The sequence below is a fragment of the Megascapheus bottae genome, chromosome 27, assembly GCF_031878675.1.
Source record: "Megascapheus bottae isolate mThoBot1 chromosome 27, mThoBot2.hap1, whole genome shotgun sequence".
Classification (NCBI taxonomy): domain Eukaryota; kingdom Metazoa; phylum Chordata; class Mammalia; order Rodentia; family Geomyidae; genus Megascapheus; species Megascapheus bottae.
The window spans coordinates 22891214-22909373 of NC_143535.1; positions in this window are offsets into that span (position 1 = coordinate 22891214).

The following is an 18160-nucleotide window of genomic DNA, read 5'->3' on the forward strand; positions in this document are numbered from 1 at the left end:
GCTCTGACTAGGGAGGCTTTCTTTGAGACAGTGTTAGTCTTCTCTGTACTCATGGAATAAAAGGATGTATAGAGGGCTATTTTTCAATTTAAATTGTTTCAAATAATTATAGTCATAAGAAGTGGCCAAACAATATAGTTCAGTTCCTTATACCCTTCAAAATTTACATTTTATACACAATATCAAAATCCAGTAAAAATTGCAATGACTAAAGTTCTCTGCTATTTGATCACTTATGTAGATTTGTATAATCACTATTCAATTTGTCCTAATCTCACAAAGGTCTGTTGGGTTATTATAGTCACTTCCAGATTTCTGCCTTCAAAAATTCACAATCCCTTTAACCTATTAGTTTTTCTGCATATTTGTGATATGATAATGTTACACAAAGGGAATCCCACTGGCAAGCCCTTTTAAAGGCAAATGTCAGTTCTGTGGGCATAGTGCTTTCGTGTGGCATCATGGTAGTTCTGCAAGTTATTGGTTATTCCTTTCTCTCCCTCAAGTATAGTTCCTTGCAGTAGATAGATCACAACTATTTAAACATTTACTTACTGCAAACCTTTGATTTGGGAGCAATTATAAATTAATCTCATATAAGCACTTTATGTACGAAGTCTAAGTGCAGACAGGTATTTTTCTACTTAAAGACTTGATATTCATTTCTGTGTTACTGGTAAACATGTCTTAGTTTTTTCTCTCTTTCATTTCTAAACTGTTTTCTACAATATCATGTTTTAGTTTTGTTCCCACCATCAGTATGAAAGCTTTAGCTTCTCCATGGCCTCACTAACATCTGTGCTGTTATTTCCTTTAAGCTTAGGTCTTCTACTTAATGTGCAATGATATTTTCTTATAGACTTAATAATCGTGTTTCTTTAATTGATAATAATAATGAATACCATGCCATATGCTTATTTTCTGTTTTGTTTGAGCAAATCCATTCACCTTATGACAAACAAGAAAAGAGTGAAGAGATCTGAATCCTACTATCCCTTTCCAGGGCATGCTCTCGGTGACCTAAAGACTTCTCACTAACCCCGCCTCCCATTACAGGTTCCATCACATACCAATAGTACTGTGTTGGTATGCAAAACTTTTAACACAAGAGTCACTGGGAAATGTTCAGAAACAAGAACATACTAAAACCACTAGCACAATGATGTTCATTGCAGCCCTATTTACTATAGTGAAGATATGGAACTAACCCAGATGTCCCTCGGTAGATGATTGGATCAAGAAGATGTGGTTCTTTTAAATAATAGAATTCTATGCTGCCATCAGAAAGAAAGACATTGCCCCATTCATAAGGAAATGGAAAGACTTGGAAAAAAAATCATGTTAAGTGAAGTAAGTCAAACCCAAAGGAAAATAGGATCAATGGTTTTCCTCATTTGTCATAATTAGTACATATCTAGGACTCTCCTAGCAGAGGATTACAATAGCTCAAAACCTAGATACATAAGGTCATAAAGGATGACACTAAATGAAAGGATCTCTAAGATATGGAAACAAGAGCTTTATCTTGTGTGATTGTTGTTCTTAATGTACTATGTTATTTCTCTTCTCTTTTTTTGCCCTTTGGTTAATCTCATTGTTACTGTATCTGACTTTGTTGCCTAGTATATTGTATATACGTTTATTTGTTAATTTGAAATAGGAAAGGGAAGGGGGAAAACAAGATGATTGGGAGGGATGGGGGGAAGGAACTGGGAACAAAAACATAAGAAGTCGTATTAATGTGTGAGAAGTAATGCACCTATTATCTGGCGAATGTAACTGTAACTCCTTTATACCCCAACAATAAAAAATAAAAATAAACTTAAAAATTTTAAAAAGAGTCATTAGAGGGTAGAGGGTATTCAAACTCCAGACTACATTATATGGTTTACATATGTTTTCCCAGTTTCCAGATTTGATTTGATTTTTCTTGACATGGTCATTTGGAGAGCAAATATTTTAAGTATTGAAAGACTACCCCTCCTCCACTGAATTGCATTTGTCACTTTGGGGAAAATCAATTGAGCATATTTGTATGGCTTTATTTCTGTTTTCTTGTTTCAGTGACCTGTGAGGTTATCCTTTTGTCACTACAACACACTCCTGATTATTCTACATACATAGATTTTAATACCAGGTGGGACAACTAGTCCCAATTCATTCTTAATTCACAAATGGCTTTGCCGCTCAAGTAACCTTGGGTTTCCATGTAAATGTTAGAATAATTTTATCTAGTATGAAAATCTTGAAGGCTGAGAGTGTGGCCTAGTGGTAGAGTGTTTGCCTAGCATGCATGAATCCCTGAGTTCAATTCCTTAGTACAGAAAAAGCCAAAAGTGGTACTATGGCTCAAATGGTAGAGCTCTAGCCTTGAAAAAGTCCAAGGACAGTGCCCATGTCCTGAGTTCAAGCCCTAGGACTGGCAAAAGAATCTTGAGATTTGAATAAGAAAACTATTAGCTGGGCACAGTGGCTCATGCCTATAATCCTAGCTACTCAGGAGGCTGAGATCTGAGGACTGAGGTTCAAAGCCAGCCCAGGCACTCAAGACAGTGAGACTCTTATTTCCAGCTTACCACCAGAAAAAAACAGAAATGGCGCTGTGGCCCCATTTGTAAGGAAATGGAAAGACTTAGAAAAAAATCATATTAAGTGAAGTAAGCCAGACTCAAAGAAACATAGGCTTAGTGGTTTCCCTCATTTGTCATAAACTCCTAGCAGAGTTTTACAATAGAACAAAACCTAGATACATAAGGCCATATAGAATGATTCTAAAGGATATAGAAACAAAAGCCATATAATGAGTGATTGTTGTCCTTAATGTACTATGTTATTTTCATCTCTTTTGCTGTCCCTTGATTATCTCATATTGCTACAGTATTTTACCTGGTTATCTGATATATTGTATATATGTGGATTTGGTTATTTGAAGTCAGATAGGGAAGGAAGGAAAACAAGATGAGGGGTGGGGTGGGGGGAGGGAATGGGGACCAAGAATGAGAAAGGGTATCAATGTATGTGAAGTAATGCACCTTCTATCTGGGAATATAATATAACCCTTCTATTAATTACAATAAAACACACACACACACACACACACACACACACACACACACACACATATAAGAAATGGCGCTGTGGCTCAAGGAGTAAGTTAAGCTGATGAACTCAAGGACAATGCCCAAGGCCAGTGTTCAAGTCCCATACCCCCCCCCCAAAAAAAAGGAAAAGAAAAGAAAAAATAGGAACACTATTAAAGTTGTATATCTTCTTGGAAAAAATAGCTTTTATTTATTGGGTCTTCTAATCTAGGAATATAATGTCGTCATTTGTTTAGATGTTTCTAAATTTTTATCTTTATTGTAGTTTTCAGCAGACAACTCTTGTACATGGCAGGTTACATTTTTACCTGAATATTTTAGGTATTTTAGCAATTTTTTTAGTATTTTATAGTATTTTAGCATTTTTTTTCTTTCTCCAGTCCTGGGGCTTGAACTCAGAGCCTGAACACTGTCCTTGTGCTTTTCCCAAGGCTAGAGCTCTGCTCTACCACTTGAACAATAGCACCACTTCTGGCTTTTTCTGTGTATGTGGTACCGAGGGACTGGAGTCTTCATGCATGCTAGGCAAGCACTCTACTGCTAGGCCAAACTCCTGGCATGCAAATGGTATCATAGCTTAACTTTTTGATTCTATGTCTATTATACAGAAATGTGATCAAGTTTTGATTGTTGATATTTTTAGAGTCATGCTGAACTCACTTGCTAGTTCTTAGGTTCTTTTTGGTTGTTTTTTTTAGATTCCTTGGGAATTTACTTTTGAAGCAATCATGCCAATTACATTTCCTCCTTTCTTATCTGTATGTCTTTCATTTTCTTGCCATATTATAAGGCTAGAACTTTCAGCACAGTGTTAACTGAGACATAAATAAGTATAGCCACTTGTTCTCAATAATAGGTGAGAAGGATACAATCAGGACAAAATTTATCAAAAATCTTCAATAGTGCAAAAGAATTTGCTTCTCCGTTCAGCCCTTGGTCAAACTAGCTATTTAGGGCTGCTGTTGACCCGAAGAAGAGTCACATAGTTTTAGAATAGTTTCAATGATACTTTCTCCCTCATTCTCAAGATGAATGGAGCATGTATGGAGCTGGATCTCCCCAGACTATTTCACATTCACTTCCAGACTCCTAACTCTGTATGTGCCTCTTCTTGTGGAGCCAGTGAGCATAGGCTCTCTGAGATTTAGCAAGCCTCAGACTTATACACATCTATATGAATAAACAGAGAAGAAAAAGCCAAAAGCTAGGTCACATTAAAAGTAGAGAGAAGGGATCCGGAGTTTGGCCTAGTGGTAGAGTGCTTGCCTAGCATGCACAAAGACCTGGGTTCGATTCCTCGGTACCCCACATACATAGCAAACAGCAGAAGTGGTGCTGAGGCTCAAGTGGTAGAGTGCTAGCCTTGAGAAAGTCCAAGGACAGTGCTCAAGCCCTGAGCTCAAACCCAGGACTGGCAAAAAAAAAAAAAAAGTAAAAGTAGAGAGAAGAATGTGAGGAAGTGGAAAGTCCATGGACAGTGATAAGATTAGCCAGATTTTTGGCACTATAGAAAAATGCCTGTCACAAGTTTATTTAGTTCACTAATTTGGAGATTCAAAGGTATTGCACTGATAATGGTTTAACTTTCAACTGCTTACATATTGACAGACAACAGTGAAGGAATTGTGTGCTGGAGTAAGCAAAAAACTACATCTTTAAGCAGGAGGAGAGACATCTGGGTGAGACCAAATCTAGCTTTTATATAATCTCTCACTAGACTTACCAAGGAGTCCACAATAACTTCTCTTTAATAACCTACCTCCAAATATCTAAACCTCTCCCTCTACACTCTCTTAAATGTTCTTCCCAGTACTGCTTTAACAATGGAGTTCTGAGGTCAGTCAAAACAGTGGTGACATTCAGTGATGTTAGCTGCAACGGCAGATCTACTGACCAAGGAGATGAAAATATAGGTTCCTGGAAATGGAAGATTAGGTTAGCACTATCTTCACTCATTGTAAAGGAAGAAGTTAGCAAGGAGGGCAAGATGCTGTAAATGGAAAGCCCATTGACTCCTCTTGACTGAACTACCTTATAGTAATGCAGATTGAGTAGCCAATGTAGTTTTAAGATCTTCTTATGATAAGTAATTTCCTCATCTCCAGATGTATTAAGTCTTTCTTCTTCCTTAAAGGTCTGCAACCTATAGGAAAATATCTTCTTCCAGTGGGTGTTCAAGTAAAACATCTTTTCGTGGGCTAAAGAAGACAAGTAGTGTAGTTTCTTGGTCTTCTGAACCCTAACTCAGTGTTTATGGCTAGAAGCACAATAAATTAGATAAAATATTGGCTTCTTTTTTAACTGTAAACAGGGTAGAGTTATAGACTAGGTCAACTAAATTGTTCTCAACTTGACAGGCCATGACACACACATCTCAGACATCTTCAGATCACCAGTATTCCCCCTTGTTTCTGATTCCAAAGCCTCTTTTCTTCTTCCTCATATCAACAGTTAAGGTATTTGGCTATCTCATTGTAAAGAGTACTTGCCTGCCCTAATGATCAGGTATGGAAGCTGTTATTTCACCAAACTGGATATGAATTGGACAATTCCAGTGAGTTCCCAGACACTAAATAATTGAGAACACTGTTCTCATTATAAAGGTGAAAATCGGGTTTCATAGGTTGCCTGGTTCCAGACAACACTATCATCTCAGGAAGAACAACAGGTTGGACTAAGTTAGCACTAACTTCTTAGTGTGAGTGAAAGGACACAGTGTGAATGAAAGGGCCACAGAGAATGTGAAGGCTGTATCTCGCTCACTCTCCTCACCTCTTTCTCAATTTATTCAAGGTCAGAAGATACTCACCTATTGGGGTCCGTCTCGGACATCTAGGAGCGGGGTAAGATGGTGATGGAGCCCAGGAACACAGACTCTGGAGACTAGACTCTCGGTGCAGATCTAACATTATTTTAGAAAACGCGCTTGCTGAAATACAGATGGAGCGGCGGCCGCCATGTCAGCAAATAGGGACCTCCCTGAATGCCACTGTCAGCCAATGGTGTCCTGAGACATGCCCTGCTCACCTGGAATATCCAGGAACTCCTACTCCAGGTGAGAGGGGCCAGGCGCCCTCTGGCTCTGGACTGCTTGTGTCACTGAGTGTGTAAGTGCTGGAGCACAGGTGGCAAGCCGCGGGGCTCCTATACTACTAGATAGGAGTCCTCACAGTTTCCTCCACTTTTTTATTTACAGACCCTCATAACAGAATGTAGGATGGGGCCTAAACGGTACACAAAGATATTAACTAGAAGGCATCTAGGCAAGCCTGGATAAACTCAACCAACTTAGCTAAAGCAAACACGGGTCCTGCTGCTGTGGAAATGAGCTTGGTGGGCCAAAGAGGACTAGGGCTAGGTGAGTTTCAGATGGGACTGGGGTAAATGGGAATCACAGCCCCCCTTGTTCTCCCCAGCATGCTTGGAGGGAAGAAAATAGGGTTGCAATTCCTCTGATTGTATTGTTCATAATCCTATCATGGTCCCCTGCTTGGGAGTCAGCTGGATGTGGCTGGCGGAGGTGTTGCTGAGAGGCCATTTCATGGTGGCAGAGAACTTGAACTTTACCTGCTCCTGAAACTTGAGAGTTAGCAGTTATGCAAAGAAGGGGAATCATGTGCTGCCCAAGAGGGTGTATGTTGCTTCTCTCTGGGGCAGCAACTCAGGAACGGGGAGGAACACACAGGGCCATCCTGTAGTCCCCCGGGAGCCTAGCGAGATGGTAAGTATCAATGACCCAGCCCTCCCCCAATTACACGCTCAGTCAGAAGCAGTGTTAACCATGAAAGCGCATCAGATCTCTCTGCTGATCTGATCTGCTGTTCTCTTCTCTTTATTGCGTCAGACAATTAGTTATATACTGTTGGGGTAGGAGAAGGTGGGAACTGGGAAGCTAGCCAATAGGAAGAGGGCCACCGTGCTACCACTAAGGGTCTGGGTGGGGCTTTCGGGTACTGGGCGGGACAGGTGCAGGAAAGCTCGAGACCCGTGAAGCTGTGGGGGGCTCAATCAAGTCACATACACAGAGATGCCTTAAGAGAGGTATGCAAGGAGTGAATGCCTGGCCAAAGCCCTTTAATTGAAATGGAGCCAGAATCAGGATTCAGAGATGGAGGTCAGGCCCCAACAGGTGTAAGGGTTTGGGGTCTATCCCAGAGGTAGCCTTACTTTACGTCACAAAACATAGCCATGCCTTTCAACTGAGTGGCAGATGCCATCTCAGCCAGGTGAGGTCCCAAGACCAGGAGGTGAGCACTGGGCCAAGAGTTAGGCCTCCTTTTCTACAGCATAGATTTCCATATCCCTGATGTGACGTACTCCACATCTCCCTCTTTTTTGTTTCATTAGGAGATGCTTGCCTTACTCAAGGGTGTGCCTGTCTAACTTAGGTTGTCCCAATCTGGGGATCTTACCCATCATTGACTACCACTCTAGCTCTTCAGGTGATTCACCTGTAGGGTTGGCAAATCCAAATGGAGATATTAAGTAGGGGAGACAGCCAACATCCACAAAGGAAATCCTTCTATTCTCTGGTCTACACCTGTACATCCTGGTAAGGGCTGGGGCCAACCTCATAGGGTTCCCAGTCTGCATCTCATTATAATGGCACACATGAGTCACAACCTCGCCCTATTGTTAACAGAGGGGCCTGCTCCTTCCAGGTGTTAGTGATCAGGTCCTTCCATCAGACAAGGGGCAGGGGGATTGGGCGAGGTAGGATGGTGCCCCAATGCTTATAAGCAGGGGAAAAATCCTTTAGAATCAAAATTTAAAAGTTCAGTGTAAATAAAGCATCAACAAACTTATCTTGAGGCCTCATGCCTTAGGTACCTGTACCCCCCCACTTATATTTGTTTTTTAAGGGGGCCTGTAGCCAAGAGTGAGCTATCTAAAGTCCCAGGAGTAGAATCTGGGCGAAGATCCATCTTCTGTAACTTCTTCAAGCTGACTCAGGGGCATTGTCTCTATACTTTGCCAGGGACCCTAAAAGCTTAGCCTATTTTACAGATTGATAGGCACATAAACTCAGGTTCACAAGCTTCTTCTGTGAATTTGTGGGTGGTGTCAACCCAAAATCTGCTCAGTTAGGGCTTTGAGCAAAATTATGATTGTAAACTATCCATTTATTTGACAGCCTTAAGTTTTAACTACCCACTATTATTCTGACAAGTTCCTGCCTAGTAGACACAGGCATTAGTAAGGCATGCTTATAATCTATTTTATGACCTCCTGGCTCTGATAATTTTGGATGGCCAAGTGCAAATGACTCTAGGATCTGGCACCATCTCTCACACAGAGATAAATGTCCCATCGACATTTCACTTGGTTGGTTGCTGGACTTGAACTCAGGGCCTGGGCACAGTCCCTCAGCTCTCCAGCTCAAGGCTAGCACTCTGCCAGTTTAAAGCAACTCTACATCACAGCACTCTGCTGGAAGATTAGAGATCACAGTCTCACGGGGACTTTGCTCTGCCCAGGCTGGCTCAGAACTGCAGTTTTCAGATCAAGGCGTCCTATAAATGCCACTTTACTCCAATTAAAGCAACAAGGTGGTCAACACAGAAGTAGTCTCTAAGCATGATCTTACCTGGAACTTGGTAAGGGCCAAATATACATCTGAAGAAAGATCTGCTGTTCTTTTCTGTGTGCCTGCTGGAAACTGTTACAAACTTACAAGGGGAACTGCTGGAGACTTATAAGGGTGAACTGAAATAGCAATTAAACAATCATTTTGTTAGCCCTAATTTTCCTTTTTACTCTTTTTAAAACCCTTTTTCCCAATTTAATATGTTTTAGGGGGCAAGTTAAGAAATACTAATCATCACATTACCCACTTTACCATCAGATTTCCGTGTCAGTCTTCAAGGAAGAGGCAGGACGCAGTCCTTTGCTTTCTAAAAAACAAATAGGCAGGTTTTTTTGAAACTGATAAATTCACATTTAAATTTCTGATACTAATCTCCAAATTTAAACTCAAGGAAATAAATTCCAAGTTCCCTGATGCCTTTTTGCTAAACAGAATACAATGTTTACAATGTAAACAGCTCTATGCATTACAATACTAGATTTTAAAGTAGTTCCTCTTTAAAACAATACAATAATCCTTTGAGGCATTTGACTTTCCTTGGAGTTTAGACTTAGATTTAACCAACTACCCCTTTTTTGTATGTTAGTTTCAAGTATAATCTTGTATACTTGTATACAAGTTTGATCTTGAGTTCGCTCACACACATTCACACGCATTTACACTCAAACATCTAAAAGCGTGCAAATTAATATCTGCTATACATATTCCAAAGTTTTTAAGAGATTCAAATAGCTATCAAAGATGTGCACGCACACACACAAAAACCACAAGGATCCAAAACTAGACAAGAAAAAATACCCAAGGAAAAACATGCAACATGGACAAGACAGAGAAGCAGAGACTTTTAAGTAACCTCCAAACTTCTGATGGCATGCCTGGCCTTAAACTATCAGAGTGATGGAAAGATGATGGGGCCCTGCTCTCCCCAATGGAGATCTCCATTCCTTGGTAGCCAGCCAGCAGAGGCCATTCTCAAGCGAGAGGGTAAACAAAACAACAAGAAAATTGGGCTGGGTCAGATACACTTAACACAAAGACATGAACTCAGATGAATATTCTCACAAAACAGCTTATTTAGATTTAGACATGTGTTGCTGGTGGGCCTCCAACCCACACGTCCTCTCACACGTGCCCTGTTATTGACCAAGAACTCCAGAAAGGGGGTCAGGGCATCCCTTGACCACCCAGGCCATAGAGAACTTGCTGCATCCAGCTTTTCCTCTCCATTTTAGGCCCACAGTGCACTTTCTAGAAAAAAATACAGACATACAGGGAGGCCTTTGCTTTTAACCTTTGCTTTTCCGAAAAGGATTGTAATAGGAGGGGCGGTAAAGGAAGACCACTGCTTATGGAAAAAGACAATCCTTTATCTCAATAGCACAAATATACAAATTATTAGGAATTAATGAAAGACTTGGGAGCCCTGGTTGGGTGGCCCCCATGGGTATATTTACTGTGGGAGATCATGAAGAAACCTGTATTTGAAACCTGTATTTGCCTGGCCCTTTTGAAAACAAAAAATAGAGAATTCTGAAGCTGTTTCTATATTAATTTTAGTAGCTCCAATTGTTTTTCCTGCCAATAAGCCACTGCTCCACCCACACAGGGTCATGCGATTTCCAAGTTAACTGTAGGGGGAAATGGAAACGGTGGGAGAGTGTGGCCCCTAGAATTGGGGGAGTAGTTTTATGCCAATTTTCTCATAGATAATGCTGTCATCGTAGAATGCCACAGCATCCATATTTTGTAAAATGTTTCTCCCAAGCGATTATTGGTCAGGTCCTCTAGAACAAGCAGCTGAACAGCTATGGCCAGGGCAGAGGGCATGCCCTTGCATGCCCTTGCGAAGATGCTGCTAGGCTGCTTAACCCCTAGAGCTGGGGCCTGTGGCAGAGTTTCTAGAAGGCAGGAACTTCCTGCTTCCTAAGGCAAGTTCTTTTACCTCTAGTATCTATTAAGGCCTGGGAGGAGATCTGAATTCCATGCGAGGAATTGGTGTTGCCCCTGACCTCAGCTTTATAAAAGGTGGATTTATGTCATAAGAAACATATCCCCAAAAGTAAACTTCCTTCTGATATTGAAGTGGTTCTAGGCTGTGTGGTTCCCAGATCTGCTGGGGCGGCTTGCTGTATGACTGAGGGTAAAGGAAGCCTGGGGAGTAACAATTACCAGGAACGCTTCCAGAAGGCCAGGTTGAGGGTTCAACTTGGCCTCAAGTAAAATAAGCATGGGAGAGGATTACTGAAGGAAGGGCTCCCCACCCCAGGGGGTTCCTGAGGAGGCCGAAGGGCATAAGGGAATCTCTAAGGAGGAACAGCCAGGATGTGGGGGAGGTCTGCTTTCATTTTTTGAGCTTGAGATCAATCAGAGATGGATAAATTTGCTGACCCTCACCTTGGTTTGCAAGGGTCAGTGGTTTGTCCCTTATTTACTGGTGCCACAGCCATTGTGGGTGAGGCCGTGCCTTTATCTACAGGAGCAGCAGGGCATTCTTCCAGGGGGACCCCGGTCTCTGTGACCCATGCCAGAGCCAAGGTGGCTGAACCCCGGAGGCAACTCAGAATGGCAGCCACAATGGGGAAGAAATAAGGAGGCAAATCACCAATGTGCTCCTCTTTCTGACCCTGCCCAGCTACCGTTTCCCACATGAACTCATCCTGTATCCTGCCTGCAATTCCCCCACAGGCAAAGAGACAGAACACTTTCATAAAATTGCTCAAGCTCTCTATCAGAAAAGTGAAGGTGCTTGCTCTCCAAGATCCCTTTCCATATAGTTACTTGAAGAGGTCCACTTACCTGCTAGCCGTGCCTCGCGTCTGGGCTCCAGTTGTTGGGGTCCTTCTCGGACATCTAGGAGGTGGGTAAGATGGTGACAGAGCCCACGAATAAACCCAGGAACACAGACTCTGGAGACCAGACTCTTAGTGCAGATCTAACTTTATTTTAGAAAACGTGCTTGCTAAATACAGATGGAGAGGTGGCCACCAAGTCAGCAAATAGGGACCTTCCTGAATGAGACCCTCAGCCCAGTGGTGTCCTGAGACACGCCCTGCTCGCCTGGAGTATCCAGGAAGTCTTATTCTAGGAGGGAGGGGCCAGTTGCCCTCTGGCTCCAGACTGCTTGTGTCACTGAGTGTGTACGTGCTGAAGCACAGGTGGCAAGCAGCAGGGCTCTTGCACCACTAGCTAGGCGTCCCCACACTCACCCTAGAAGAGATTTGTGCAAAATCTATACAGCATCACTTATGATTCATAATAAACGAGGTTTTTGTAACATGCCTTTGTCTGTGTGGCAAGGGTTGGTTTGTTTCTGAATGATGAAGTCTCTGGAAAATAAGGTTAGAACTGTAATTATTCATTGTAGGGGAGAAAGTAGGCCTCAAGCAAAGCCAAATAGTTAAAATTTCTTATTGATGTAATCAAGGATTCAGAATAAGGCATCCCTCCAAGAAAGAAGCACACATCTTTGGCTTTTGATGAGACTTGTTAGTTCACTAGAAAGAAATATAAGGACATAGAAAAGAGCTAAAGAAACCGATTATTCCCTAAATCAATCCAATTGAGGCATATTTTACATAAAATACACTTTTACTTTCAACAGATAAAGTTTATTTTCTTTTTGGCGACAGTACATTTGAATACAGAGCCCCATGCTTGCTAGGCAGGCATATTACCTATTAGTGACACCTCCAGCCCTTTTTGCACACATGCATATACTGCTACACCCAGCTATTTAATGGTTAAGAAGGTGTCTTACAATCTTTTACAGGGTTATCCTTGAACATCGAACACTATTCCTTCCCATATTGGCCTCCTAAGTAGCTGAGAATATAAATATGAGGTTCTGGGCTCACATATATATATGTGCATGTGTATGTGTGTATATACATACTATGTATGTATACAGATGTGTGTATTTACATACTATGTATATATGTATATATATATATCACTGAATAATTAAAATCAAATTCCTGATAGAATTGTGATAGATAGAGAGATGGAAAGAGTGATGATGATCAAGATTCATTATACTATTTGCCATGTTAAATTGAAACTTCTTTGTATACTTATTATTGAAAGATAATAAAAATGATTTAATAATAAAATCAAATTCCTGACCCTAGCATGGATATGGCCAAGTTCAACAGTCCCAGAACTACCAAAGTAAGAAAGAAAGAAAGAAAGAAAGAAAGAAAGAAAGAAAGAAAGAAAGAAAGAAAGAAAGAAAATCCTTTAACCCAGAAAATCAGAAAAATTTTTCATGTTCTTTTGAGGGAAGGTCCACCCAAGACATCAATGACCTGATTTCTCTTACTGCAGATTGGTTTCACATAATCAAGCATTTTATCTAAATAAACGTATATTTTCTGGTGTTTAGTTTCTTTCACTTAGTATAATGTTTATGGGAAGAAGTTATGTTTTATATACATAGCTGATACTTTTTATGTTGCATAGTAATCCATTGTAAGAAAATGCACTGTAGACGGACATTTTAATCATTATAAATAACACAGCTTTTGCCACCAGCTGTATAGTTATTTCCTACTCCTGAAATGTTCATGTTTTAATTCTTGGGAATTCTGTGTTACTTTATATAGCTAAAGGGGTATTACATATGTGATTTTGAGATGGAGTGATCCTGAATTATCAAGGTGTGCCTAACAATCACACAGGGAGGGAACTTTTTTTTTTTATTTTTTCTGTCGGCCATGAGATGTGCACTGTAGACCTGGGCGCAGTCCCTGAGCTCTTCAGCTCAAGGCTACCACTCTACCACTTGAGCCACAGTGCCACGTCTGGTTTTCTGGTGATTAATTGGAGATAAGTGTCTCCTAGACTTTAGTGCCAAGGCTGGCTTTGAAGCATGGTCCTCAGATCTCAGCCTCCTGAGTAACTAGGCTTCTAGGCCTGAGCCACCAGTGTGGCTTAACAAGAGGATTTAGAGGCAGAGAGAGGTGATGGGATGAGGTGACATTGTTATAAATCTCATGCTTTTAATTTTCTTCCAGCTCTGGAAGGTAGTCAGAGTATTGATACATGAGTTTCACAAAAGTACAGGACCACACTAATTCAGGTAAAAGGAATGGCTCTGGGAAGCCATTCAGAATGTCAGTTTTCTCCAATGATTTCTGCTAGCAACTAACTAGCCTTAATTTACTTTTCAGATTGCTTTTATGCTGGGATTTTGTTTTTCTTCTAAAGATGTTGAACATGATGTAAAATTGTTTTTTATGATAGCAGTTAAAGCTATTGCAACTGTTTACAAAATGCATTATCCTTGCTTCAGAAAGAACCTTGGCAATCTCTACAAATCATTGTCTTGTGTAATGTTATTAAGAACAGTTTTTATTGAGTGAGACCAGCCAAGCCACAAAAGCCAGTTATCATGCTTTTGCTTATATGCCAGAGCTAGAACTAAAAGACAAACATATTCACGTACATGTACATATTTACGTACCTTCATGTATATGTATGCATGTATGCATGTATATATGTATGTATCTATTTCTTGTATTTTTTATATATTTTCTTTTTGGTATTTGGGATCAAACCCAGGACATTGTACTTAGTAGGCAAGTGCTTTGCCACTAAGCTACATCCCAGCCCTCATTAAACTTCTGAAGTCTGTAACTTTACAATGTTTAACAAACTTGGAAAATACATGGAATAGCATTTCTTTAAATATTTTTCTGTCTCACCTTGTCCCTCATGTCATGCCTCTCCTTTTGGACTATAATTTTCCCCTAATGCAAGCAATTTGTTGTCTTCTGAAAACTCAGGTGAATTTTATTTTGTTTGCATTTTAATTAATTTTCCTTGAAGCTCCCTAAGATTTGTGATGTGTAATATGTTAACATCCAGCAGATTTCTGATGTTTACTATTATTTACTCATCTCAACTCTAAAAGTTCATTATATGTCTATATTTAACCCTTTCTTTTGTAGTTTTCTAAAACATATATCTTCCACCTCTCAAACCTAGGAAATGCATTTATTATAATTTCTATTATAATATGTTAAAATAATACATTACGTATTCATTCTCTACATCTAGTTCTAACATAATTACCCTTCAGTTTAAGTTTTACTATTTTTCTTTCTGTGAGCTTGGTAATTTTGTAAATCTTTTCGTTGTTGTTGTTGTTGTTGTTGTTGTTGTTGTTGTGGGGCTTGAACTCTGATCCTGGGCATTGTCCCTGAGCTCTTCAACTCAAGGCTACCACCTTACCCCATCCCTTTTTCTAGTGCCAGGGCTGGGCACTGAGGATTGAACCACAATCCTCAGATCTCAGCCTCCTGAGTAACTAGGATTACAGGCATGAGCCAGCAGGCCGGGCTTAGTTTTGTTTTGTTTTGTTTTGTTTTTGTTTTACACAAAGGCTAGCCCTCTGCCAATTGACCCATAACTCCACTTTCAGCTTTTCTTTTGTGCTTAATTGGAGGAAAAATTCTCACTGACTTTCCTCCTTGGTCTGGCTTCAAACAATGATCCACAAATTTCAAGCCTCTTAAGGAGGTAGAAATAGAGGCATGAGCCATTGCACCCAGAGCAATTTTTTTTTGTGGTATTCTGTACTTCTTGCCAGGAATTAAGTGGAGTTAATTATGAGACTCCTTTGTTTTCCTAGTTTCTTACTTCACTATCCAACATAACTGCCTACCAATGCATAAAATCCTGTGTTTCATGTGTGGTGTCTGTGTTTGTTTGTTTGTTTGTTTTTCTTAAGGTGGGAGGGGAAATCTAGCCTGTGGTTCTTCTTAAGTTTGGAAGTAAGTCCCAGAGATATAATTTAAAAATCACATCTCTCAGATTCACGTCCTTTTGATTAATTGATACCACAACAAAGTGAATGCCTTGAAGACCGGCCAACAATATTTTGAAATATGCTGTGAGAACACACGGTGACATGGTCTCACATCAGGTACTCCCTCCTTTGACTCAGGGCTCTTGGCTATGGTATCACTCTCACTCAGGGCCAGAAGTGGAGCTGTGGCTCATGCTGTAGAACATTAGCCATGAAAAAAAGGAAAGCTCAAGGATAACACCCAGGCCATGAATTCAATTCCGAGGACTAGCACAAGAAAACAAAAATAAACAAAACATATGGACCAAGCCAGTCACTTTAACCTGTACAAATATTAATGAAGTCTGACTATAAAACCAAGGCCTGAGCTGCCAGTACTGTCAACCCACTACTAAAACAGAGTGTTTAAACACTATTTCCAAACCAAATGTTGGTGGTTCATGGCTGTAAACCTAGCTACTCAGGAGGTTGAGAATCCAATCCAAGAAGGAAAGTCATATTAACTACCCCAAAAACCAGAACTGGAGCTGTGACTCAAGTGGTAGAGACTAAAGTGAAAAAGCTCAGGGAAAATACCTGGGCCCCAGACACACACAAAAATTTGATTTAGAGTATAGTAGCACTTGCCTGTAATCCAAATACTTGATAAACTGAGGATTGCAAGACAACCTAACCTGAATATTGAAACCTCTGTATAAAATAAAATAGTATTTTCAAGATAACTTGCTGCATAATTGCAATTTTCATGGTCATATATATATATATATATATTCTAGAGCTTATGCATTTCGTTGGTGATATCTTTTAAAACAGGTATTTCTTTTTCTTTCTTTCTTTCTTTTTGTGTGTGTATATGTGCACGTGTGCAAGTCCTAGGGTTTGAACTTAGGGCCTGGGCACTGTCCCTGGGCTTTTTTTACTAGTACTCTACCATTTGAGCCATAGCCTCACTTCTGTTTCTGCTGTTTTCATCATTGTCCTTTTATTTTGCTTTTTTGTTAGTTAATTGGAGATAAAAGTCTCATGGGCTTTCCTGCCCAGTCTAGCTTTGAACCACAATCTTCAGATTTAAGCTTCCTGTGCAGCTCAGAATGCAGGAGTGAGCCATGAGAACCCAATCAGTTATTTCTTTTTTAATAAACTTTTATTATGGCATTTTATACATGTATATAATATATTTATGGCCATTAAGAGATTACTTACATGTGTTAAGAGCTTGAGCTCTTAAGTTTCTCCACTATATTTCCTTTCATTATGTAATTACATGTTGGGGCCTTATCTCCATCTCTGAGGCCTGTTCATCATTCTGGCTCAGCGGCCATTAAAGAGCTTTGGCCAGGCATTCCTCACGTTCCTTGCATACCTCTCTTTAGACATCTCTGTGTACGCGATTCAACTGACCCCCCCCCCCCCCAAGCACAGGTCCCATCCCAAGTGCTTTCCTGCACTGGTCCCGCCCAGTACCTAAAAGTTTTCCTGGACCCTTAGTGATAGCACGGTGGCTCTCTTCCTATTGGCTAGCTTCCCAGTTCCCACCTTCTCTTTCCCCCACAGTGCCTGACGCAATAAAAGTGAGATCTGCTGCGCTTTCATGGCTGACACAGCTACTGACTCCGTGTGGTTTTTTCCCCAGTAATTGGGGGAGGGCTGGGTCATCGATACTTACCATCTCGTTCGGCTCCAGAGGACTTCAGGCTGGCTCTGGGTGTCCCTCCCCATACCCATGTTGCTCCAGAGTAGCAACGATTACAGTTTTATTCAAATATCTAGGAAGTCACAAAATTGTTACAGATCTGTCCTTCCTTCCACATATTAAGGATACCATGCGCCTTTTGTTCTTTGGTCTCGACTTGTCTCACTCAACATGATTTGTTCTAGATTCATCCACTTCCTTGCAAATGCCATTATTTTATCTTGTCTGTTGGCTATGTAGAATTCCATTGTATATATACATATACATATACAGATATATGTATATATATCACCTTTTTTGTATCCATTCATCTGCAGTAGGGCATCTGGATTGTTTCCATCGCCTGACTATTGTGAATAGTGCAGAGATGAACATAGCTGAACAGGTGTCCTTATCATATCCTGGGTTATGTTCAGGATAGATGCCCAGGAGTGGTATGGCGGGATCATAGGGAAGGTCTATTTCAGTTCTTTAAGAAACCTCCACACTGCTTTCCAGAGTAGCTGAACTTGCTTACAATCCCACCAGAAGTGCAGTAGGGTTTCTTTTTCTCCAGAACCCCGCCAGCATCTAACATTGTCTGAGTTCAAAATCTTGGCCATTCTTGTTGGGGTAAGGTGGTATCTTAGGGTTGTTTTTATTTGCATTTCCTTTATGACCATGGGTGATGAGCTTTTTCTCATATGCGTTTCTTTTGATAAGTCTCTCTTTAGTTCCTTTTCCCATTTAGTGATTGGTTTGCTGGGTTTGGGGGGGATTAGTTTCTTGAGTTCCCTGTAGATACTGGATATTAACCATTTGTCTAATGTATTATTGGTAAATATCTTTTCCCAGTTGGTTGGCTGTCTTTCTACTTTAATAGCTATGCTTTTATTTATGCAGAAACTTTTTATTTTTAGGTAGTCCCACTTATCGAGTCTCTCTCCAATTTTTTGTGACCCTGAGATTCTGTTCAGGAAGTTTTTGCCTCT